This window comes from Felis catus, chromosome B2 (genome assembly GCF_018350175.1).
Source record: "Felis catus isolate Fca126 chromosome B2, F.catus_Fca126_mat1.0, whole genome shotgun sequence".
NCBI classification, from domain to species: domain Eukaryota; kingdom Metazoa; phylum Chordata; class Mammalia; order Carnivora; family Felidae; genus Felis; species Felis catus.
In genome coordinates this window covers 46556242-46582151 of record NC_058372.1, presented here as the reverse complement: position 1 = coordinate 46582151, position 25910 = coordinate 46556242, and positions in this window count along the sequence as shown.

Genomic DNA, 25910 nt, shown 5'->3' with positions numbered 1-25910 from the left:
TTCCATTTGCTTGGAATAACTTTTTCTATCCCTTCACTTTCTGTCCATACGATCTTCAGATCTGCAGTGAGTCTCTTATAAGCAACATATACATGCATCTTTTAAAAAAAAATATTCAGTCACCCTATGTCTTTTGAATGGAGTGTTTAGATCTTTTACACATAAAGTAATTATTAATAGGTGTGTCCTTATTGCTATTTTGTTAATTGTTTTCTGTGGTTTTTATAGGCCTTCTCTGTTCCCTTTATTCTCTTGCTCTATCCCCTTCTGTTTGATGACTTTATTTAGTGTTATGCTTGGAGTTCTTTATCATTATATTTGTATCTATTATGGTTTTTTGACTTGTGGTTTCCATGAGTTTTATATGTAACATCCTAAATACATAGTGATCAATATTAAGTTTATGGTGGCTTCAGAGTTGATTAAGTTGATGGTGGTTTAGTTTAGAAAATATTCCTAAAGTACAGCATTTTTACTCTTCTTTCCAGTTTTATGTATATGATGTTATACTTTACTAATGTTTATTTGGGTATTTCTTGGCTAATTTTTGTAGATATGATTGGTGTTACTACTTTTGTCTTTCAACCTCCATACTAGCTTTATGAGTGATGTCTTACCTTTATTGTATATTTGCTTTTGTCAATCTTTAAAAATATTTTCCTTCCAGTTATAGCCTTTTTTGCTTAAAGAAGTCCCTTTATCATTTTTTTCTAAGGTCATTTTTGTGGTGGTAAACTACTTTAACTTTAGTTTGTCTGGGAACCTTCACGTCTGAATGATAACCTTGCTGGGTAGCGTGTTCTTGGTTATAGAAATAATCTATAATACTTAGAATATATTACATCACTCCCTCCTGGCCTGAAAATTTTCTGCTGAAAAATCAGCTTATCACCTTATGGCTTTTTTCCTGTATATAACTAGATGCTTTTCTCTCACTGTTTTTATGATCCTCTTTTTATCTTTAATGTTTGACATTTTAAGTATTATGTGTCTTGGTATGGACTTCTGTGGGTTCATCTTGTTTGGAGCTCTGCAAATCCTGGGCCTAGATATTGATTTCCTTCCACGGGTTGGAAAGTTTTCAGCTATTGTTCAAGTAAGTTTTATTCAAATAAGTTTCAGCTAACTTCAATGAGTTTTCTGCCCCATTCTCTCTCCCTTCTTCTGGAAACCCTATAACATGAATGTTAATAGATTAATGTTATCCCCGTGATCTCTTAACCTATGCTTACTTTTAATTTTTTTTCCTTTTTGCTGTTCAATGTGGATACTTTCTAATAATCTTTCAGATCACTGATTCATACTTCTGCATCCTCTAATCTGTTCATTTCCCCTTCTGTGTTTTTCATTTTTGTTATTATATTCTCCGATTCTGATTGGTTCTTTTTTACATTTTCTCTCTCTTGGTTGAAATTCTCGATGAGTTCATATACTCTTCTTTCAAGTCCTTTGACCATCTTTATAAATATTTTATTGAACTCCTTATCAGTTATATTGCTTATCTCTGTTTTATTTAGTTCTTTTTTTTCTGGAGTTTTGCCTTGTTCTTTCATTTGGAACATATTTCTCTATCTTCTCATTTTATTTGACTTTGGGTTTGTTTCTGTGAATTTCATGAAAGAGCTTCTTCTCCTAGACTTGAAAGAAAAGTCTTGGGTGGAAAATTTCCCTGTGTAGGCTGGGTATGCCTGGAAGCTTTGGCTCGCTGGCTGGCTGGAGCTGGGAGCTATAGTGAGTATGAGCGTGTTGTCTTGGAACTCTGCTCCTGGGCCACTTTGGTAGAATGGCTAGAGCTGAAGGGGGAGGGTGGGCTAGGTGTTCCAAGGTGCTCTGAACAGTGGTATACTAACAGAACAGCTAGAGCTGAAGCAGGCACAGGCCTGGTGGTTGGTGTGGTCCATGCAGAGTATGCCCTGGTGGGGCAGCTGGAACTGAGGCAAGTGAAGCACAGTTGTTGATGTGTTCCACGAAGGGAGTACCCTAGCAGGACAGCTGGAGCTGAAACAGGCTCAGTCCTTGTGGTTCATGTGCTTCATGCAGGGGGCACCCTACTGGGATGGCTAGAACTGAGGCAGGCACAGGTTGGGAGGGCTTGGGGTATTCCACACAGGGGCTGTCCTCATGGGACACCTGGAGCTGAAACACGTATGGGCTGGGAGTTGCTGGGGTGCTCTAATCAGGGGGTATGCTTGCAGGTCATCTGGAACTGAAGAGAGTATGGGCCTGTTGTATCCCTGGGTGCTCTGTTCATGTGTTATATTGGTAAGATGGCTGGATGCATACTGGGTGCTTCCTGGAGGTGTCCTGGTGTGCACTGTGCTTGGGCTGTTTTGGGTTCAGATTATTCGAAGGAACCTCCTTAGAGACAGCAAGGGCTGGTGTGGTCAAGCTTCTCAGGGCTCACTAAGGCAGCCAGATGGCCAGGTTGCCTGTACCCTGCTCCCACCTGTGTTATCAAAGCGGAGTGGAGAATAAACAATGGTGTTCACTAGACCCGCCAACACTGGAGAGTGTTCCACAGGTCTCTTATCACTTCACAGACACTCCAGGCCTGGTTTGTTTAAATTTTAGTTGCTATTTATCTATTTATTTCCTTATTCATTCATTTATTTTTAAAGTTTATTTATTTTTAGACAGAGACAGCATGAGCAAGATGGGGGCAGAGAGGGAGAGGGGGAGAGAGTGAGAATCCTAGCAGACGGCAGACAGCCTGAAGCAGGGCTCAAACTCACTGTGAGTTCATGACCTGAGCTGAAATCAAGAGTCCAATGCTTAGCCAACTGAGCCACATAGGCATCCCAAATTTTGGTTGCCTTTTAAACCATAATTTTATTTTTTTCTTCTGTGTCCCATGGTGTAGGTACCAGTTCCCATGTACTGTCCCTCCTTACTGCGATCCCCGTTGCTGGGGCTGAGGTTCTTAGGTTATCATGTCTCTATCCCTCTGATGTTCTCTATATGGTCCTTGTATAATTTATTGTGCACAAGCTGTTCAGTCAGCACTCAGTTATTCTTCAGAGGAATTGCTCTGTATTTAAGTATACATTTTGTGTGTCTATGGAAGAGGTGAGTTCAGGACCTTCATACACTGCCATCTGGGGCCAACCTCTGGTTACGTTCTCTTTAGTCAGAATTATTGGCCATCCTCTCCCATTTCACTTTCATATGCATTTAAAAATCATTCTGGGGGCGCCTGGGTGGCGCAGTCGGTTAAGCGTCCGACTTCAGCCAGGTCACGATCTCGCGGTCCATGAGTTCGAGCCTGGCGTCGGGCTCTGGGCTGATGGCTCAGAGCCTGGAGCCTGTTTCCGATTCTGTGTCTCCCTCTCTCTCTGCCCCTCCCCCGTTCATGCTCTGTCTCTCTCTGTCCCAAAAATAAATAAACGTTGAAAAAAAAAAGAAAAAAAATAAAAATCATTCTGTACAAATTCCTGGAGAAAACTATTAAGAATGCATGGAAATTTTTTGAATTCATTTATTAAATTGAAGAGAACTGACCTTTTCACTTTGTTTCTTCTTATTCAATGACCTTGTCTGTTCATTCAGCTCATGTGTACTTCAAAAGATTTATACATGTTTTTTATTGGCAAAAAGAATACATTTTGTAGCTTTGGGGTACAAGGGTAAGTTTGAGTTGACTTTTTCTCTCTAAAAAGTCCTTGGATATTTGTCATTAATCTCTAGATAGTTATTTTTTTTTTTTTTTGGTGTTTCTGTATGTCTTAATTATAACATCATTAAGTTTTGTGTTTTTCCCTAGTATTCAACAATAGTTTCAATTATTTGATATAATAATTTATCAAATAAATATTCTGGATTGTCTACATAGATAGTTGTATATTTTCAAATAATTGTAGTGATACCCTTTTCTAATTTTTATACCTATTTTACTGATTTTTCACATCATTACTAGGAAATTCAGCTTAAATTTAATAATAATAAATAATGTTCAATTAAAATTCCAGTTTTCTGGGGTGCCTGGGTGACTCAGTCACTTAAGCATCTGACTTCAGATCAGGTCATGATCTCATGGTTCATTGGTTCGAGCCCCACGTTGGGCTCTATGTTGACAGCTCAGAGCCTGGAGACTTCTTTGGATTCTGTGTCTCCCTCTCTCTTTGGCCCTCCCCTGCTTGTGCTCATCCGTTCTCTCTCTCTCTCTCTCTCTCTCTCTCTCTCTCTCTCTCAAAAATAAATATTAAAAACAATTAAAAAATAAAATAAAATTCTAGTTTTCTTCTCCCATGTATTCCTTAGAATGTCTACTCCATGGAACGCTATCTTTGTTTTCAAGCTCAGCTTTATTCGTTCACATTTAAAACCACTTCTAGGAATTTGATGCCAAAAAGGCACGTTGCAAAGTATGCTTAATTTACCATCTTGAAAAGGAAATCAGAAGCTCATATTTAATTTCTAATTAAATTATGCACACTAAACATACAGGATTAGTGCCACCAAACAAGCACTCTCTGGGCAAAAAAATACTTTCTTAAATGAGAGCAGAAATGCTAATATTCCAGGTCCTCATCCGCTTGCAACACTTTGAGTTAAAAGTCCCTAATACATTAAGAAAAGGTGAGAGGAGAGAATCCTTAGAATTAGGTATACTCTTTGAAACCTTTTCTTACCTCAAAGTATTGTTCTTAAACATGTAGAAAAGGAATCTCTGGGAGGTGAAGTAACTTAAAAACCATTTGTCAAGGGGTAGCATTAGACTGGAATCAAACTCTCATGATCCGATGCTCCCCTACTGCCTCTTACTTGTGCAGAAATTAGATTTAATGAGGGCTGGGTCTCTGGCGCATGGTTCCGGATGTCAAGCCCTGTGGGGTAGATATCTTAATTTCTTTTGTTAATCGCAGATATTTAAGAATCCGATAACCACCACTTTTTCCTCAGAATTTTGCATAAACATCAACATAATTGGATATTCAAACTCCTACTCGACAACCAAAATTTATCCCTGTGTTCATATAAGCTAAGAATATCTGTTTAGAAAAAACTCTACAACAGGTCTAAGCAAATGACCTGTGTCACCAAAGATAAAGGTTCTTGTAAACACTTGTGTTCTTTTCTCCCGATTCTTCTATTATTTTGAAGTACTTTTGCAATGGAAATAGCTGAGGGCTTCAGTTATGCTAACTCCTCCCGAACTAGAGAGTAGAAAAGAAGGAAAGCATTTACCCACATTATAGATGGTAAACAGGTTCTTTTATGTACATTATCTGTGTTTGGGAAATACATAATATTGAAGACTATATTTAAGCATAAAAAGTATTTTCAAACGGGCTGTAAATTAAGTTACTAAAGAAAAAATATATTTTAAAAATATAGATGTGTATACGCTATATAAATTATACATTATATCTTTATTGTATTCTTAAAATAGAACATATTTATAGATATGTATATGTGTGTGTATATATTTCTTTATAAATCATGTCATTTCTTTACAAATTATGTTATATTAAGGAGCATGAATTAGTAGTGTTGACTAACAAAATGAGAAAAATAAATCTCTCCTTCCTTCGGTTTTTCCTAGGATATGTTCGGTTTCCTTAGAAGTTTGATTATTCCGAGCATATTTTTCCTTTTGCTGCTGGTTCTTGCTTTCTCTGATAGTATTTTATATTACTCTTGCCTTTCTATTTTGGCCTACGTATCTTTATACATTTTTGTGTTTAATGTTTCATTCCTCTTGTATCTACTCAGCACAGATGCTTGAACAGAGCTGTCACTGCCATGGCTTTGGGTACTTATTGCTTTTTCTTGTTTTAACAAAACTTGAACTTAATGAAAATGTCTGTTTTTACTCCCTGTCCCTAAAATACTGCTTGGAAGGGTGGCTCATATTTTAAAATATGACTGTACTTGTTAGAAATCATGTATGGAGATCTGGTATTCTGGGCACATAGCAATGCTGTTACATTTATCCCCTTGAGGAAACAATTCTTTGGCTTAGTTCCAGATGTCAAAATGAGATTGGATTTTCAGGTTTAATCTGTTCTTAAATCACTTTTAAAAACGTATGCAGTTTCTTTGGGTAACAGTAAAAACTGCTATTTAGGAATTAGAAATGTCCCTGCTCGTAGGGTCAGAAAGCACTAATTAAATTAGCAATTCATTTTGGGAAAGTTTCGTTTTGTTTTCACATTCCTTCTGGCAAACCGAATCTTTATACTTCTTTCAAATTCTTGTTGCCTTTTTCCTTGTTGTCTAGGAGCCTATTGCTAATATGTTTCTATCTCACTACTGACATGCTGAGAAAGCAATACTTTTCCATTCATTGCCCCAGCTACCCTAGTAAATTCTAATTTCCTCTGGGTTATTTATCTCTCTTGGGGGGACATGGGAAGTACAGAGGGAGAGTATAAAATACAAGAATGAAACAAAATTTGAAGTCGGAGAACTGATAGTCTATGTAAAGTATTATTTCCCTGTATTGACATACATTTAAAATAATACTCTTAAAATTGAATCCTTCTCATAACTAAAATCTAAATCTTTGGTTTCTCTCTCCTATTTTTCACAATGGATTTCTAGGCTCTTTGAATGTATAAAAATGATTATTGAGTTGATCTGAAATAGTGTCATTTAGAAAGAAAAAGAAATGAAAAAGATGGGACTCTCAATGCGTGGTAGGTTTCCTGGTAATTCAGGGAAGAGTTTTATGGCAAAACTAATTTGGGAATGGAGCATACAAGTACACTTTTTTTCTGGATCACTCTGTTTCCCTTAAAATGAAACAATGATGATATCCTCAATTACAGATACTTAGGCCTTTGTGAGCTCTGTTTTATCCACATCTCCTGTAGTAACTCACTCAACTGCTTTGTCCCCTAGTCAGCATAAAGTCAGTTAGTACAGTAGCCATTTAATGACATTCCTATCTTCCTTATATATGTATACATATGTATATACATATATATGTGTGTGTGTGTGTGTGTGTGTATACATATATATATAATAAAATTCTTTCATTTTCATTTGCTCAGCTTTGTAAGTTTCTTTTAATCATCTTTTCTAAATGCTGATACAAATCAGCTTAATACTATTTTTCCCAAATAATAAAACACATCAGATAATCTGAAATCCCGTTTTCTCTATATCCTACCAACCAGGGCCCTCCCTGCTCTCCTACTCCTATCTGAACAGGCTTCCCTGGAGAACTGACAGAGAACTGTCAAAATGGAACTTGCACTCACCACTTTTCTGCACTGGGCACCTGTTTTCTGAGTCCAATGACCTGTCTTGCTGAAGAAGGACTTTGTTTTCCTCATTCTTATGAGACCAATTATCTGCAGCTTTTTATTTGAGAAAATATTCTTTATCTATCATACACTTGTTTGATAACCTGCTTGAGTATAGATATATAGAGTGGAAATTATTTTTACTCAGTATGTTAAGAGAATTTTCTCTAGTAACTTCTAGCATCCAAGTTTGCCTGAAAGGATTCTTCCCCCCCCCCCACCCCCTTTGTTGTAAAGAGTAAAGCTAAGGACATATTAATATGTTTGAAATACTAAAAGGACTAACTAAATACTAGCTATTTCACTAATTATCTATATCTCTATACTCATTTCATTGTGCTTTACAAACTACTATTTAATTCCTCTAGGATTAATTTCTCTTTTTTTCTTTTGCTTAGGGAATTTTTATTTTTAGTTTTCTTATCATTTTTTTTCCATCTTGATAAGTGTACTCTTTAATCCTCATCTTCTATTTCCCTTATCTTCCCACCTAACTACCCTTTGATAACTATCAGTTTGTTGTCTATACTTAAAAGAGTTTGTTTCTTGTTTTGTCTCTCTCCTTTTTGTTTTCCTGTACTCGTTTTGTTTCTTAAATTCCACATATGAATGAGACCATATGTTATTTGTCTTTCTCTGACAACATATTTCATTTAGCCTTATACTGTTTAGTTCTATCCATGGTGTTGCAAATGGCAAGATTTCATTCTTTTTTATGGCTGAGTAATATTCCATTATATATATATATATATATATATATGTATATATACACACATATACATATATACATATGTATATACATATACATATATATTCCATTTTATATATATATATATATATACACATATACATATATATATATACACATACGTACATATATATATATATATATATATATATATATATATGAATGACATCTTTATCCATTAACCAATCAATGGAAACTTAAGCTTCTTCCATACTTTGGCTATTGTAAATAATGCTGCAATAAGCAACAGGGTGCATGTATCCCCTCAGATGAGTGTTTTTGTATTTGGGGGGAAATACACTTTAGTGCAATTACTGGATCACAGAGTAGTTCTATTTTAATTTCTTGGAACCTCCATTTTCCACAATGACTGCACAAGTTTATAGTCCCACTAACAGTGCAAGAAGTTTCCTTTTCCTCTACATCCTCAACAACACTTATTTCTTGTGAGTTTTTTTTTTTTATTTTAGTCATTCTGACAGGTATAAGGTGCTATCTCATTGTAGTTTTGATTTGCACTTCTCTGATAATGAGTGATGAGTATCTTTTCATGTGTCTGTTGTACATCTGATGTCTTCTTTGGAGAAATGTCTGTTCATGTTTTCTGCCCATTTTTAGTTGGATTATTTGTTTTTTGGGGCTTGAGATTTATAAATTCTTTGTACATTTTGACACCAACCCTTTATCAGATATGTCATTTGCAGGTATCTTCTCCCATTCAGTAGGCTGCCTTTTAGTTTTGCTGATGGTTTCCTTCACTGTGAAGAAGCTTTTTACTTTGATGTAAAAAGTTTTATCTTCCTTGCCTCAAGAGACATATCTAGAAAAATGTTGCTATGGCTGATGTCAGAGATATTACTGCCTATGCTCTCTTCAAGGATTTTTATGGTTTTAGGTCTCACATTTATGTCTTGAATTCATTTGGAGTTTATCTATGCATATTGTGAAATAAAGTGGTCCAGTTTCATTCTTTTGCATATTGCTATCCAGTTTTCCCAACACCATTTGTTGAAGAGACTTTTTCCCATTGTATATTCAACCCTCTTGTCAAAGATTAATTGACCATATGATTGTAGTTTTCTCTCTGGGTTTTCTGTTCTATTCCATTGATCTGTATGTCTATTTTTATGACAGTACCATACTGTTTTAATTATTAATGCTTTAGAATATAACTTGAAATATGAAATTGTGATACCTCCAGTTTTGTTTTTCTTTTTCAAGATTGCTTTGGCTATTTGGGGTCTTTTGCAGTTCCATACAAATTTTAGGATTGTTTGTTCTAGCTATGTGAAAAATGCCATTGGTATTTTGATAGAGATTGCATAAATCTATGGATTGCTTTGGGTAGTATAGGCATTTGAAAAACATTTTCTCTTTCTACCATGAGCATGGTATGTCTTTGTATTTCTTGGTGTTTTTTTTTTAATTTTTTTTCAACGTTTATTTATTTTTGAGACAGAGAGAGACAGAGCATGAACGGGGGAGGGGCAGAGAGAGAGGGAGACACAGAATCGGAAACAGGCTCCAGGCTCTGAGCCATCAGCCCAGAGCCCGACGCGGGGCTCGAACTCACGGACCGCGAGATCGTGACCTGGCTGAAGTCGGACGCTTAACCGACTGCGCCACCCAGGCTCCCCTATGTGTTGTTTTGTTTTATAGTATTCAGAGTACAGGTATTTTACCCCTTTGGCCAAGTTTATTCCTAGGTATTTTATTGTTTTTGGAGCAATTGTAAATGGTATTCTTTTCTTAATGTCACTTTTGCTACTTCATTATTAGTATATATAAATGCAACAAATTTCTGTACATTGATTTTGTATCCTGCAACTTTACTGAATCTATTGATCAGTTTTGGTTTTTTTTTAGTTTCTTTGGTGGAGTCTTTAGGATTTTCTATATATAGTATTATTTCATGTGAAAATAGTGACAGTTTTATTTCTTCCTTACCAGTTTGGGTATCTTTTATTTCTTTATGCTGTCTAATTGTTGTGGCTAGGACTTCCCATACTATGTTGAATAAAAGTGGTAAGGGTGAACATCCTTATTTTCTTCCTGATCTTAGAGAAAATCATTGTTTTTTTTCACACTGAGTATGATGTTGGCTGTGGTTTTTTTATATGAGGCTTTTATTACATTGAGGTGTGTTTCCTCTAAACGTACTTTCTTGGTGGTTTTCATCATGAATGGATGTTGTACTTTGCCAAGTTCTTTTCTGCATCTATTAAAATGACCAGATAGTTTTTATCCTTTCTCTTGATGTGATGTATCATGTTAATTGTTTTTGTTAACATTAAACCACTCCTGCATCCCTGTAATAAAACCCACTTGATTGTGGTATATGGTTTTCTTAATATATTGTTGGATGTAGTTAGCTAATATTTTGTCGAGGATTTTTGCATCTATGTTCATCAGAGATATTGGCCAGTAGTTTCCTTTTATTGTGGTGTCTTTTCTGTTTTTGGTATCAGGGTGATCCTGGCTCCATAGAATGAATTTGGAAGTTTTCCTTCCTCTTATGTTTTCTTCTTTATTTTTTTTCAATATATGAAGTTTATTGTCAAATTGGTTTCCATACAACACCCAGTGCTCATCCCAAAAGGTGCCCTCCTCAATACCCATCACCCACCCTCCCTCCCTCCCACCCCTCATCAACCCTCAGTTCTCAGTTTTTAAGTCTCTTATGCTTTGGCTCTCTTCCACTCTAACCTCTTTTTTTTCCTTCCCCTCCTCTATGGGTTTCTGTTAAGTTTCTCAGGATCCACATAAGAGTGAAAACATATGGTATCTGTCTTTCTCTGTATGGCTTATTTCACTTAGCATAACACTCTCCAGTTCCATCCATGTTGCTACAAAGGGTCATATTTCATTCTTTCTCATTGCCACGTAGTATTCCATTGTGTATATAAACCACAATTTTTTTTATCCATTCATCAGTTGATGAACATTTTGGCTCTTTCCATAATTTGGCTATTGTTGAGAGTGCTGCTATAAACATTGGGGTACAAGTGCCCATATGCATCAGTAATCCGGTATCTCTTGGGTAAATTCCTAGCAGTGCTATTGCTGGGTCATAGGGTAGGTCTATTTTTAATTTTCTGAGGAACCTCCACACTGTTCCAGAGTGGCTGCACTAATTTGCATTCCCACCAACAGTGCAAGAGGGTTCCTGTTTCTTCACATCCTCACCAGCATCTATAGTCTCCTGATTTGTTCATTTTGGCCACTCTGACTGGCGTGAGGTGATATCTGAGTGTGGTTTTGATTTGTATTTCCCTGATAAGGAGCAACGTTGAACATCTTTTCATGTGCCTGTTGGCCATCCGGATGTCTTCTTTAGAGAAGTGTCTATTCATGTTTTCTGCCCATTTCTTCACTGGGTTGTTTGTTTTTCGGGTGTGGAGTTTGGTGAGCTCTTTATAGATTTTGGATACTAGCCCTTTGTCCGATATGTCATTTGCAAATATCTTTTCCCATTCCATTGGTTGCCTTTTAGTTTTGTTGGTTGTTTCCTTTGCTGTGCAGAAGCTTTTTATCTTCATAAGGTCCCAGTAGTTCATTTTTGCTTTTAATTCCCATGCCTTTGGGGATGTGTCAAGTAAGAGATTGCTACGGCTGAGTTCAGAGAGGTCTTTTCCTGCTTTCTCCTCTAGGGTTTTGATGGTTTCCTGTCTCACATTCAGGTCCTTTATCCATTTGGAGTTTATTTTTGTGAATGGTGTGAGAAAGTGGTCTAGTTTCAACCTTCTGCATGTTGCTGTCCAGTTCTCCCAGCACCATTTGTTAAAGAGACTGTCTTTTTTTCCATTGGATGTTCTTCCCTGCTTTGTCAAAGATGAGTTGGCCATACGTTTGTAGGTCTAGTTCTGGGGTTTCTACTATTCCATTGGTCTATGTGTCTGTTTTTGTGCCAATACTATGCTGTCTTGATGATGACAGCTTTGTAGTACAGGCTAAAGTCTGTGATTGTGATGCCTCCTGCTTTGGTCTTCTTCTTCAAAATTCCTTTGGCTATTTGGGGCCTTTTGTGGTTCCATATGAATTTTAGGATTGCTTGTTCTAGTTTCGAGAAGAATGCTGGTGCAATTTTGATTGGGATTGCATTGAATGTGTAGATAGCTTTGGGTAGTATTGACATTTTGACAATATTTATTCTTCCAATCCATGAGCACGGAATGTTTTTCCATTTGTTTATATCTTCTTCAATTTCCTTCATAAGCTTTCAATAGTTTTCAGCATACAGATCTTTTACATCTTTGGTTAGATTTATTCCTAGGTATTTTATGCTTCTTGGTGCAATTGTGAATGGGATCAGTTTCTTTATTTGTCTTTCTGTTGCTTCATTATTAGTGTATAAGAATGCAACTGATTTCTGTACATTGATTTTGTATCCTGCAACTTTGCTAAATTCATGTATCAGTTCTAGCAGACTTCTGGTGGAGTCTATCGGATTTTCCATGTATAATATGTTATCTGCAAAAAGTGAAGGCTTAACTTCATTTTTGCCAATTTTGATGCCTTTGATTTCCTTTTGTTGTCTGATTGCGGATGCTAGAACTTCCAACACTATGTTAAACAACAGCGGTGAGAGTGGACATCCCTATCATGTTCCTGATCTCAGGGAAAAAGCTCTCAGTTTTTCCCCATTGAGGATGATGTTAGCTGTGGGCTTTTCATAAATGGCTTTTATGATCTTTAAGTATGTTCCTTCTATCCCGACTTTCTCGAGGGTTTTGATTAAGAAAGGTTGCTGAATTTTGTCAAAGGTCTATTCTGCATCGATTGACAGGATCATATGGTTCTTATCTTTTCTTTTATTAATGTGATGTATCATGTTGGTTGATTTGCGAAAGTTGAACCAGCCCTGCATCCCAGGAATGAATCCCAGTTGATCATGGTGAATAATTCTTTTTATATGCTGTTGAATTCGATTTGCTAGTATCTTATTGAGAATTTTTGCATCCATACCCATCAGGGATATTGGCCTGTAGTTCTCTTTTTTTACTGGGTCTCTGTCTGGTTTAGGAATTAATATAATACTGGCTTCATAGAATGAGTCTGGAAGTTTTCCTTCCCTTTCTATTTTTTGTAATAGCTTGAGAAGGATAGGCATTATCTCTGCTTTAAATGTCTGGTAGAACTCCCTTGGGTAGCCATCTGGTCCTGGACTCTTATTTGTTGGGAGATTTTTGACAACTGATTCAATTTCTTCACTGGTTATGGGTCTGTTCAAGCTTTCTATTTCCTCCTGATTGAGTTTTGGAAGAGTGTGGGTTTTTAGGAATTTGTCCATTTCTTCCAGGTTGTCCAATTTGTTGGCATATAATTTTTCATAGTATTCCCTGATAATTGCTTGTATCTCTGAGGGATTGGTTGTAATAATTCCATTTTCATTCATAATTTTATCTATTTGGGTCATCTCCCTTTTCTTTTTGAGAAGCCTGGCTAGAGGTTTATCAATTTTTTTAATTTTCTCAAAAAACAACCCTTGGTTTCGTTGATCTCCTCTACAGTTTTTTTTAGATTCTATATTGTTTATTTCTGCTCTATCTTATTTCTCTTCTTCTGCTGGGTTTAGGCTGCCTTTGCTGTTCTGCTTCTATTTCCTTTAGGTGTGCTGTTAGATTTTGTATTTGGGATTTTTCTTGTTTCTTGAGATAGGCCTGGATTGCAATGTATTTTCCTCTCAGGACTGCCTTCGCTGCATCCCAAAGCGTTTGGATTGTTGTATTTTCATTTTCATTTCTTTCCATATATTTTTTTAATTTCTTCTCTAATTGCCTGGTTGACCCACTCATTATTTAGTAGGGTGTTCTCTAACCTCCATGCTTTTGGAGGTTTTCCAGACTTTTTCCTGTGGTTGATTTCAAGCTTCATAGCATTGTGGTCTGAAAGTATGCATGGTATGATTTCAATTCTTGTATACTTATGAAGGGCTTTTTTGTGACCCAGTATGTGATCTATCTTGGAGAATGTTCCATGTGCACTTGAGAAGAAAGTATATTCTGTTGCTTTGGGATGCAGAGTTCTAAATATATCTGTCAAGTCCATCTGATCCAATGTATTATTCAGGGCCCTTGTTTCTTTATTGACCATGTGTCTAGATGATCTATCCATTTCTGTAAGTGGAGTGTTAAAGTTCCCTGCAATTACCACATTCTTATCAATAAGGTTGCTTATGTTTGTGAGTAATTGTTTTATATATTTGGGGGCTCCCGTATTCGGCACGTGGACATTTATAACTGTTAGCTTTTCCTGATGGATAGACCCTGTAATTATTATATAATGTCCTTCTTCATCTCTTGTTACAGCCTTTAATTTAAAGTCTAGTTTGTCTGATATAAGTATGGCTACTCCAGCTTTCTTTTGACTTCCAGTGGCATGATAAATAGTTCTCCATCCCCTCACTCTCAATCTAAAGGTGTCCTCAGGTTTAAAATGAGTTTCTTGTAGACAGCAAATAGATGGGTCTTTTTTTTTTCCTTTCTGATACCCTATGTCTTTTGGTTGGCGCATTTAGTCCATTTACATTCAGTGTTATTATAGAAAGATATGGGTTTAGAATCATTGTGATGTCCATAGGTTTCATGCTTGTAGCGATGTCTCTGGTACTTTGTCTCACAGGATCCCCGTTAGGATCTCTTGTAGGGCTGGTTTAGTGGTGATGAATTCCTTCAGTTTTTGTTTGTTTGGGAAGACCTTTATCTCTCCTTCTATTCTAAATGACAGACTTGCTGGATAAAGGATTCTCGGTTGCATATTTTTTCTGTTCAGCACATTGAAGATCTCCTGCCATGCCTTTCTGGCATGCCAAGTTTCAGTAGAGAGATGGGTCACGAGTCTTATAGGTCTCCCTTTATATGTTACAGCACGGTTATCTCTAGCTGCTTGCAGAATTTTTTCTTTATCCTTGTATTTTGCCAGTTTCACTATGATATGTCGTGCACAAGATTGATTCATGTTACATCTGAAGGGAGTTCTCTGTGCCTCTTGGATTTCAGTGCCTTTTTCCTTCCCCAGTTCAGGGAAGTTCTCAGCTATTATTTCTTCAAGTACACCTTCAACACCTTTCCCTCTCTTTTCCTCCTCTGGAATACCAACTAAGCATATATTATTTCTCTTTAGTGCACCACTTAGTTCTCTAATTTTCCCCTCATACTCTGGGTTTTTTTTATCTCTTTTTCTCAGCTTCTTCTTTTTCCATAATTTTATCTTCTAGTTCACTTATTCTCTCCTCTGCCTCTTCAATCCGAGCCGTAGTTGTCTCCATTTTATTTGTAGCTCGTTGAGAGCATTTTTTAGCTCCTCCTGGCTGTTTCTTAGTCCCTTGATCTCTGTAGGAAGAGATTCTCTGCTGTCCTTTATACTGTTTTCAAGCCAGCAATTAATTTTATGACTATTATTCTAAATTCACTTTCTGTTATATTGTTTAAATCGTTTTTGATCAGTTCGTTAGCTGTTGTTATTTCCTGGATGTTTTTCTGAGGGGAAGTCCTCGGTTTCGTCGTTTTGGATAGTCCCTGGAGTGGTGAGGGACTGCGGGGCACTTCCCCTGTGCTGTCTTGAAAAACTCGCGTTGGTGGGTGGGGCCGCAGTCAGACCTGATGTCTGCTCCCAGGCCATCGCTGGAGCCACAGTCAGACTGGTGTGTTCCTTCTGTTCCCCTCTCCTAGGGGCGGGATTCACTGTGGGTTGGCGTGGCCCGTCTGGGCTACTTGCACACTGCCAGGCTTGTGGTGCTGGGGATCTGGTGTATTAGCTGGGGTGGATCAGCAAGGTGCACAGGGGCAGGAGGTGCAGGCTCAGCTCGCTTTTCCTTCGGAGATCTGCTTCGGGAGGGGCCCCTCTTCCGTGGGCCTCTTGTCTGCGCTTGGCTCTGGAGACAGCATTCTGCTAGTCTTCTGGCGGTTTTCTGGGTTATTTAGGCAGGTGTAGTTGGAATCTAAGTGATTAGCAGGACGTGCGGTGAGCCCAGCGTCCTCCTATGCCGCCATGTTCCCAGGATCCCCCTTATGTTTTCTTCTTTAAATGTTTGGTAGAATTTGCCTGTGAAACCATCTGAACCTGGACTTTTGTTTGTTGGGATTTTTTAAAATTATTGTTAATGATTGAGTTTCATTGCTGGTGACTGATCTGCTCAAATTTTCTATTTCTTTTAGCTTTAGTTTTGGTAGGTTACATGTTTCTAGGGATTTAACCATTTCTTCCAAGTTGTCCAATTTGTTGGCATATAGGTTTTCATTATATTCTATTATAATTGTTTGTATTTCTGTGATGGTGGTCATTATTTCTCCTCTTTCATTAATAATTTTGTTTATTTATGTCCTCTCTTTTTTAATGAGTCTTACTAGAGGTTTATTAATTTTGTTGATCTTGTCAAAGAAACAGCTCCTGGTTTTGTTGATCTTTTTAATTGTTTTTTTGTTTTGTTTTGTTTTTAGTTTTTATATTATTTATTTCTGCTCTAATCTTTATTATCGCTTTCCTTTTGCTGGGCTTCGGTATTGTTTGTTCTTCATTTTCTAGTTCATTCCGATGTAAGGTTATGTTATTTATTTGAAATTTTTCTTGCTTTTGAGGTAGGTTTGTTTTGCTATAAACTTCCCTCTTAGAACCACTTTTACTGCATCCTGAAGTGTTGGACCATTGTTTTTTAATTTTCATTTGTTTCCATGTAATTTTTTATTTATTATTTTTTTTTATTTCTTGGTTGATCTATTCATTGTTTAGTAGCATGTTACTTTACCCTCATGTATTTGTCATCTTTCCAGACTTTCTTCTTGTGGTTGATTTTTAGTTTCATAGTATTGTGGTCAGGAAAGATGCATGGTATGACTTTGACTTTTTTTTTTTGTATCATCTTTTGAGACTTGTTTTGTGGACTAATATGTGATCTATTCTGGAGAATGTTTCCTATGCACTTGAAAACAATGTATACTCTGCTATTTTAGGATGGGAAGTTCTGAATTTGTCTTATAAATCCATCTGGTCTCATGTGCCATTCAAAGACACTCTTTCCTTGTTAATTTTCAGTTTGGATGATCTATCCATTGATGTGAGTAGGGTGTTCAAGACCCCTACTATTATTATATTATTATTGATTATTTCCTTTATGTTTGTTGTACATTGTTTTATGTATTTGGGTGATCCCACATTGCATATTTTAAATTGCTATATCATCTTGGTGGGTTGTCCTTTTTATTATTATATAATGTCTGTCTTTTCTTCTTGTTAGTCTTTGTTTTAAAGTCTTTTTTGCTTGATATAAGTATTACTACCCTTTCTTTTGGCATCAATTTTCATGATAAGTGTTTCTCTATCCCCTCACTTTGAATAGACCAGTATCTTTAGGTCTGAAAAGAATCTTGCAGGCAGCATATAGATGGGTCTGTTTATTTTTTTATATTTACTCTGTTACCATATGTTTTTAGAATAGAGCTTTTAGTCCACTTATATTCAAAGTACTTATTGATAGATATATATTTATTACCATTTTGTTACTTGTTTTGTGGTTGTTTCTACAGATTTTGATTCTTTTTTCTCCGCGCTCTTTCATGGTTTGTTGGTTTTCTTCCTTGATATATATGGATTCCTTTATCTTTATTCTTTGCATATTTATTACTGTTTTTTGATTTGTGGTTACCATTCAGTTTATATATAACAACTTATGCATACAGATAGCAGCAGCCTATATTAAGTTTGAACTTAAGTTCAAACTCATTTTTTTACTCCTTCCCATGTTTTAGGTATATGGTATGATATTTTACATCTTTTTATTTTATGAATAAAAAGGGAATATTTATTTTTACTGTTTTAGTGTTTTTTTTTAACTTTTCATACTATCACTTATGATATTTCCTTTCCACTCAGAGAGTCCCCTTTATTATTTCTTGTATGGATGGTTTAGTGGCCATGAAATCCTTTATTTTTTGTCTAGGAAGTTCTTTATCTCTCCTTCTACTGTGAGTGTGATAACCTTGCTGGATAGAGTATTCTTGGCTGCAGGTTTCTCCCCATTTGACACTTCAAAGTTATCATGACAGTCCCTTCTAGCCTGGAAAGTTTCTCCTGAAAAATCCACTGAGATCCTTTTGGGGTTTCCCTTATATGTAACTGGCTTCTTTTCTCTTCCTGCTTTTAATTTTGTTTTGTTTTGTTTTGTTGCTGCTTTATGCCATTTTAATTATTATGTGTCTTGCTCTGGACCTCTTTGGGTTGAATTTTGGTGGTGGGGGGGGATTACTGCCTCCTCTATGATGATGAAAGAATGAGTATTTTCTCCCCAAAATTAGAAACAAGACAAGGATGTCATTCTTACCACTTCTTTTCAATCATATAGGACATTTTAGCCAGTGCAGTAAGAAAAATAAATAAAAAACATGTTGATTGGAAAGGAAGAAGTAAAATAGATTTGCTTCACAGATGACATGGAATTATCTTTGTAAACTTTTAATTAAAAAAATGTTTCTAGAAATAATAAATGAGCTTACACGTCTATCAGATACAAGGTAAATATACCAAAATCAATTGTATCCCTGTACACTAGCATGAAACAATCAGAAACTAAAACACATATTAAAAATTATAATAACATCAGAAAGATGAAATACTTACATATAAATGTGACAAAGGTGTGAAAGACCTGTCCACCAAAAACTACAAAACACACATGAAGGAAATTAAAAGAAAAACTTTAATTTAGGGATCAATATAAAACATGGTTCATGGGTAAAAGACCTTAATCTACAGATTCAATACAGTTTCAATCCCAATCATAGCAGGCATTTTTGCAACAATTGACAAGCCAATTTTAAAATTTATATAAAAGTTAAAGGCTAGAGTAGTCAAAATGCTTCAGAAAAAGATTGAAATTAGAATGTGAACACTGCAATTTTCAGGACTTTGGCATATTGACATAAAGATATGCAAACAGATCCGTAATATAAAATACAGATTCCAGAAATAGACTGGAACATGTGTGGATATTTAATTATTAGTAATAGTGTAAATGCAACTTAGTTGACAAAGAATGATCTTTTCCAAAAATTTTGCTGGAATATTTATTTATCTCTATAATTGTTTAATAATACTTGGATCTAGACCTCTCATAAGAAAAATTAATAAAATATTAGTCTTCTTTGAGGCAATTTTCTTCAACTCAATACCAAAAACATAATACATAAAGGAGCAATTTGATAAATCAAACTTTATCAAAATTTTAAGAAATTGTATTCTTCAAACAGTTTTGTTGAAGACCTAAAAAGATAACTATGGCCTGGATGACAATAATATATATGATATTAAAATCATATATATGATTAAGCACTTGTATATGTATATTCATAGACACACATATGCATGCACAAATACACACAGTTTATATACATGTGTATACTCAATAGTAAGAAAACATAATCTTTTAATGTACAAAATACTTAACACCTCACCAAAGAAAATATAGCAAAATCAAATATGTAAATTAAAATATTCTCAGTAGCAGTAGTCATTAGGGAAGTGCCAATGAAAACTACAAAGACATACTCTTGGAAAACTATTAGAATGATTAAAATTGAAAAACTCACTGTGCCAAATGTTGGCAAAGACATAGAGGAATGGGAATTCTAATGCTTTGCTGGTAGGAATTTTAAGTGGTAAACTACTTTGGAAAGCATTTTGGTAACTTGTTAAAAAATTAAGTATATGTTACCATCTGATCTATTGCAGTCCTAGCTATCTGCCCAAAAGAAATGGAAGAATTTGTTCATATGAATATTTGTACACAAATGTTCATAGCAGTTATCATCAAAACTAGAAACAGCACAAATGTCCATCTACAGGTGAATGGATAAAAAATATAATTTTTTTAGCTCTAAAAAGAGATTATTCATCCATGCTACAATATGAGTTAATATCAAAATAATTATTTTGAGTGAAAAAAATCTAACCCTTTCCAAAAAAGTACATAGTATATGATGGCATGAATATAAAATTTTAGAAAATGAAAAGATATCTTTTATAACAGCCAATTTATGGTAATTATGAACTCTTGGCAATGAAGAAGAGGAAGGAATTGCAAAAAATAAAAGGAATTTTCTTTAGACCGATAGATATTTTCTTTTGATAATGGTGATAGTTTCACAGATACATACACAAGCTAAACCTTATCAAATTATATACTTATGTTCAGTTTATTGCATTTAAGTTAAACCTCTGTAAAAATAAAAAACAAGGTCATTCAAGGACAACCTGATGGTTACGTGTCACATCATGAATATATAGATGTAAACTTTATGTTCTTAAAATTATTCACAAAAGAGAATGTCTCAACTATAAAATTAGAATTTTTTATTAAGATATATGTATTTTTTTTCATTCTAAGAAGCTTAAGAATGGTCTCAGGAAAAAGAATTTGAAACCACCAGTATGTAGTTTCAAGTAAGATTTTTCTGTAGCTTGTCATTCTTTGTTTTAGCAGAAATAATTTAGCCATAAGTTTGACATGTAAATTTCACTGGTAATTCAAGACACATTAACAAATCTTCTAAAAATAAATGCTGTACTTGTAAATAGTGTATAATGGAGAGCAAACTCATTATTGAGCAGCAATTTATCTTTCATCTACTGTTTCAAAATTTAATAAGTGTAAGCATATTATACAGCATGACAAATGTATGTCATTACAGACCCCAAATTATTTAAGACAATAGACAAAAAAGGAGAGGGATATTTTTGGCATTGAAGGTGCTTGTTGTATGTGTTACACAGATAATAATTATGAATTCACCCCAGAAATAAACCCATTCCTCAATGTCAGAGTTAAAATATCATGCTGTAGTGTGTTGTGCCTTTGTTCTTGCTGTTTATATGACCTAAAATTTATTTTCCTTTTGTTCTGACCATCTAAATCCCACATACTGTTTATGATTCTGTTCAATGATTATCTCTTAGAAGACTTCACTTATCCTCCAGGGATAGATTAATACCTCTCCCCTGTATCTTTCCTGTTTCACACCACTGCTTCTGTAGCATTAATACATAGTACTCTAAGATTTTCCCCCACTCTATCTGTTTAAATTGCCCATAAACCATGTGAAGAAAACACTTTTCATGAATTAATTACAGCTTTGAGGTAAAAAAAAACAAACAACATAAATAATACCTTCTTCATTTTTCCAAAGCCTATTTTAAGAAACATAAGTTAAAAAAATAACTTAATAGACATGTTTAACCAAATAATTAATATGAATCATAAGATTGTTAAAATATAGGTTCCTCAAAATAGCTTAGGGCAGACACTAAGCTTATGACATAAGAATTTCCAGACAGTGTAAGTCTCAGAAACCTGAAAATGGCTCTTTGTAGAATTTAATGGAAATTCATTTTTGACCTGCTTAAAATTATGCCATTTTTTTAAAAATCCTCTGCTAGACTGTTATTTTTTCCCCCTCCAAACTGGAGCTGTGTGGAATGAACATTTGTACAAAGCCTGAAGACAGCTGAACAGCTCTGCCAGATGTACAGTTTGGTAGATACAGCTTCCCCTCATTAAAGTGGGACTTGCTCTTTGGGAAGCTGGCTTTCTACCTTGGGTGACAAAACATCAAGCAGGCAGATTTAGCTCTGTGTTATGTAGAAACTGCACAGGCAGTTGTGGGAAATGGAACGTTAGCTATAGAATTCATGGTAGAGTTGACAGATTTTAGAGAGATTTAGATTCTCCTATAGCATTAGAGGTGAGAGAAGGGGAAATACGGCATATATCTTGTCATTATTTTTGACATCTTTAAACCAGGAAGTATGGCAACTCTTGATGGCTTTCTTTAGGTATAATATTAGTAAAATAGCACAAAGTCTTTCCTCAGATCCTCACTCTCATGGCTTCTCTAATATGTAGTATCATCAAAGAAAAAGACCATATTTAAAAGGGGGAAGGTCATAGAATTTACTCATATGATTTTAAGTCTGCAGTATCTCCAGAACTTTATATATTATATACCATCATCAAAAAATCTGGGTCACTACCATGAGTTTTTTAAGTGACTTTCCCCCAACAAAGTGGTTTGTATGTTTACCATATTGCGTTATAGTTCTAAAGAATAAAAGTTGCAATAATTTGGAGGTTCATTTTGTTGCTATAAATTCTAATTTCCATAAAAATTCTGCATTCTAGCTAAACCAAGATATGTTGACCTCAACACAGTTGATGTTTTGGGATGGATTATTATTTTGGGCATTGTAGGTATTTAGCAGCATCCCAAGCCTTTACACACTAGATGCTAGAATAATCCCACAGTTTTGACAATAAAAAATATCTTAAGAAATTGTTAAATGTTCCATGGTGGTAGAATCCCCAAACCTCACTCAAAATGACAGCAGTGTTTCTCAAGGGTGGTGCATACACAACTGTTTGGGAAGGTAAAAAGAGCTGGGACTTTTCATGGAAATAAAACTGAGTTTGAATCCCAGACCTATCATTTAGTGCTTCTGTGAATTTGATGAATTTATGTAATCTCTGGGAGCCTCATTTTCTTTCTTGGAATTTAGGAATAATAAACACTAAAATAAATTACATGTAAAATGTGTAGTAAATGAATAATAACCTAAGGTTCCACTGGTTTTATATTGAGCAATATTTTTCTTAATTACCAGCCATGCTAACATTAAAATACTTTAGTGACTTTGAATTTCAAGTAATAGCTTTATCATAAACATTAATCTCCACTCCCACCAGTTACCCAATTAAAATGATAAAGAAATAAGGATATTTCTACAGCAAAATGGAACAGAAAGTGGTAAATAGTAGACAAGGAATTTCAACTCCTATCTAAGGAACGAGAAGTGAATGAGGGGGAGCTATGGCTTATGAAAATGGAAGGATTCTTCATTCAGAAAGTCATCAAAATCCATTAGTTAAGAAACCTCATCCATACAACTATATTTCACAATTATCTTCTTTGTTGCTTTGTCTTTAAACATGAAACAAACTTGTCGGTAATTAGGTATATCTGAAGAAGGGAGAACGGAAAGATAAGAAAAAATCTAGGACTCTAAATAGTTGGGATATACAAAATAATAAAAATACAAGTGTTATGAAAGTAACCCATAATGGACCTAAAAGCAGTAATATGACTATTTGGGAGGAAAATGGAGGGATGGTAGAGATGGCATTATGAATGACCTAAACTCTAAAGAGCAGTAGGATGAAGAATATACATGACTAAAATTGAGAAATCAAATGGGGGGATATAAATACTATTAAATACTGAAGTACACATCAGAGGAAATATTTAAAATAACTGTTTATTTTCAGAAAATAAAACTGAAGATAGGGAAGACTGCAGTGAGAAGACATTGTTTTCCATTACAAGTCATTTGGTATCATTTTAATATTTTTATGGATTTTATACCTTAAAAATATGGTTACAAGGTCATTCTCTCAAAACTCTCACTCACATATAAAGGCATTGGCTAAGTAATTCAAAAAACAGTTTGCTTCATCATTTCCTGAATTCAAATGTGAATATGGATCTTCAAATATAGAAATCAAAGTCACCTTTCAGCATAAGTCTCTCTTAGCAGGAGATACGCACATAGCTTTTATTTTTTATTTACTTTTTAAATCTATTTACACTTATCCATCTATCTGCCCACTTTTACCATCCTCTTGCAGCCTCATCTTCTTTTCTTTATCCTGTCTTCACTCCTTCCTCCATTTCATTGACTTAGGATGTATTGTGAAAGCCTTAGGGAGCCAGTGCTTTTTCTATACCCATTGCAAAGAAAATGAAAACTTCTATGACTTCCCTTGTTGTGGGGGAAAAGGAAGATCAGATACCAATGATGGGAGTGTCAAAGAAAATAAGACAGTGGTGGCAATAGTAACAGTTAACTTTCATTAATGTCAAATAAATGCAGGGCACTTTATATTCAAAATCTTGTTTAAGGATAAACTCTCAAGGATTATTAGCTACTTTACATATAAATACACTAGGGTTTATGGATGTTAAGATAAGACTAATAAATGTTGAAGATTGAATGTGATCCTAGTCCTGTCTGAAATCAAAGATTTTGATTTGTCTTTGCTCTTCACCAAATTGTTAAAAAAAATAGATTTTTGGTTTTATTATAAGATTTTTATTTGTTGATTTCCCCTTATGGTTAAACTAAGTACCTTATAAAAAAAAAAAAAAAGCAAAACCAGTCTTGTATCATTATGGTCAATGCTGTCTTTAGATGCTTATCTCAGTTTAAATTCTTTACAGTGTCCTCCAGGTAAATGCTTGTTCTTCTGTTGAGTTAGGATCTAGGTCTGTCCACCTTGCTTCCCTAATTTCATTTGTGTAGGCTGGTAATGTAAAAATTTCTCAGGGGTGAACTTCAACGTATAGTGCCAGGAAAGCAGAAATGGCATGCAGAGTAATATCAGCAGAAATAATAAGATTAGGAAAAGTCAATAGGAGTTTCAGAGATAGGGAGGCCATATTTAGAGATGTAGATGCCCCTGAAGAGGCAATGAAAGCAGACATAAATATGGATGTGACTGATAAGCACTGGAAGGTCAATGTGGAGTACATCAGTGTGATACTGCTCTTTACCTCCTACTTCAGGAAACATGACACGAAGTTGACTCTGAATTTCTAAGTTATTGTTTTGTTTCTATTCTGAGCCACACCAACTTGATTTTCAAAAAATAAAAATAACCTCATAGTAAAAGCTTATAAGAAGTCAACTATCATGTCAGACAAGGAAAACTGGCAGGGTTTAGCACAGATCAGGGAGAAAAAAACATAATATCACACTCTATCTCAATTTGAGTAAAATAGGAACCCACAGTAAGAGTTTCTTTATACATGAAAATTATTTCATAGGAAAGTTCTGTGACATAGTTGTCTGATCACTTTAAATTAGACTCTATAACATGATAGAGTTCTGATAGTAGTTCTAAAATTCAGATTTTGCTTAAGCTACAAATCATTCAGATATGAAGTTACCAAATAGTACTGTTTATATACACACATGCATGTGCATGCACACAAACATAGGATTTGAAATTTTGCGTGGCACTTGAACAACATAAAATATTTTATTACCCTTGTATATAGTATGCTTCTTCTTTTTCCCGTTTTCTCTGCAAATGCAAACCCTTCATAGACCAACCCTCAGCTCTGAAGGGATTTTTGAAAATAAATATATGAACATTTGTTATGCTTTAGATATGTGAAATATGTCACACCCTTAGAAAAATCCAGCTCAAAAAATATAGCTCAATGATAGATCACAAAGTGAATACTACATGGACACAATTAGTCTAACAAAAGAAGTTATTGCAGAATCACAAAATTTTTCATTATATCCTCTTCCAATCACTACCCTTCCTCCACCAATAATCTGAGTTCTGTATTTTCATACAATTCTAGAAAATACTCAGCATTTTATTTCCTAAACTTTCAACCTTAAGTAGCATAGTATAGTTGTAGATATTTTGAATTTTGTACAAATACATTATATTGTATGTGGTTCTTGCTTTGGTCAGCATTATGCATATAATTTTTTTTTCAAATTGTTAGGTATATCACTTTCACTGTTGTAGAATATCCCATTTTATGAATATGCCATTCTAAGTTTGCTGGACACTTTTGGTGTTTCGAATTTTTTGTCATTAGAATGCGACTATGTTACTGATGTACATTCTTGTACATGTTTTTTTAGTGAACACGCACAGGCATTTTCAATGGATATAGGCTTAAGAGTACAACTGATTGGGGCATCTGGGTGACTCAGTCAGTTGAGCGTCTGACTTTGGCTCAGGTCATGATCTCTCAGTTTATGAGTTCAAGCCCCACATTGGGATCACTGATGTCAGTACAGAGCCTGCTTCAGATCCTCTGTCCCTCTCTCTCTGCCCCTCCCCTGCT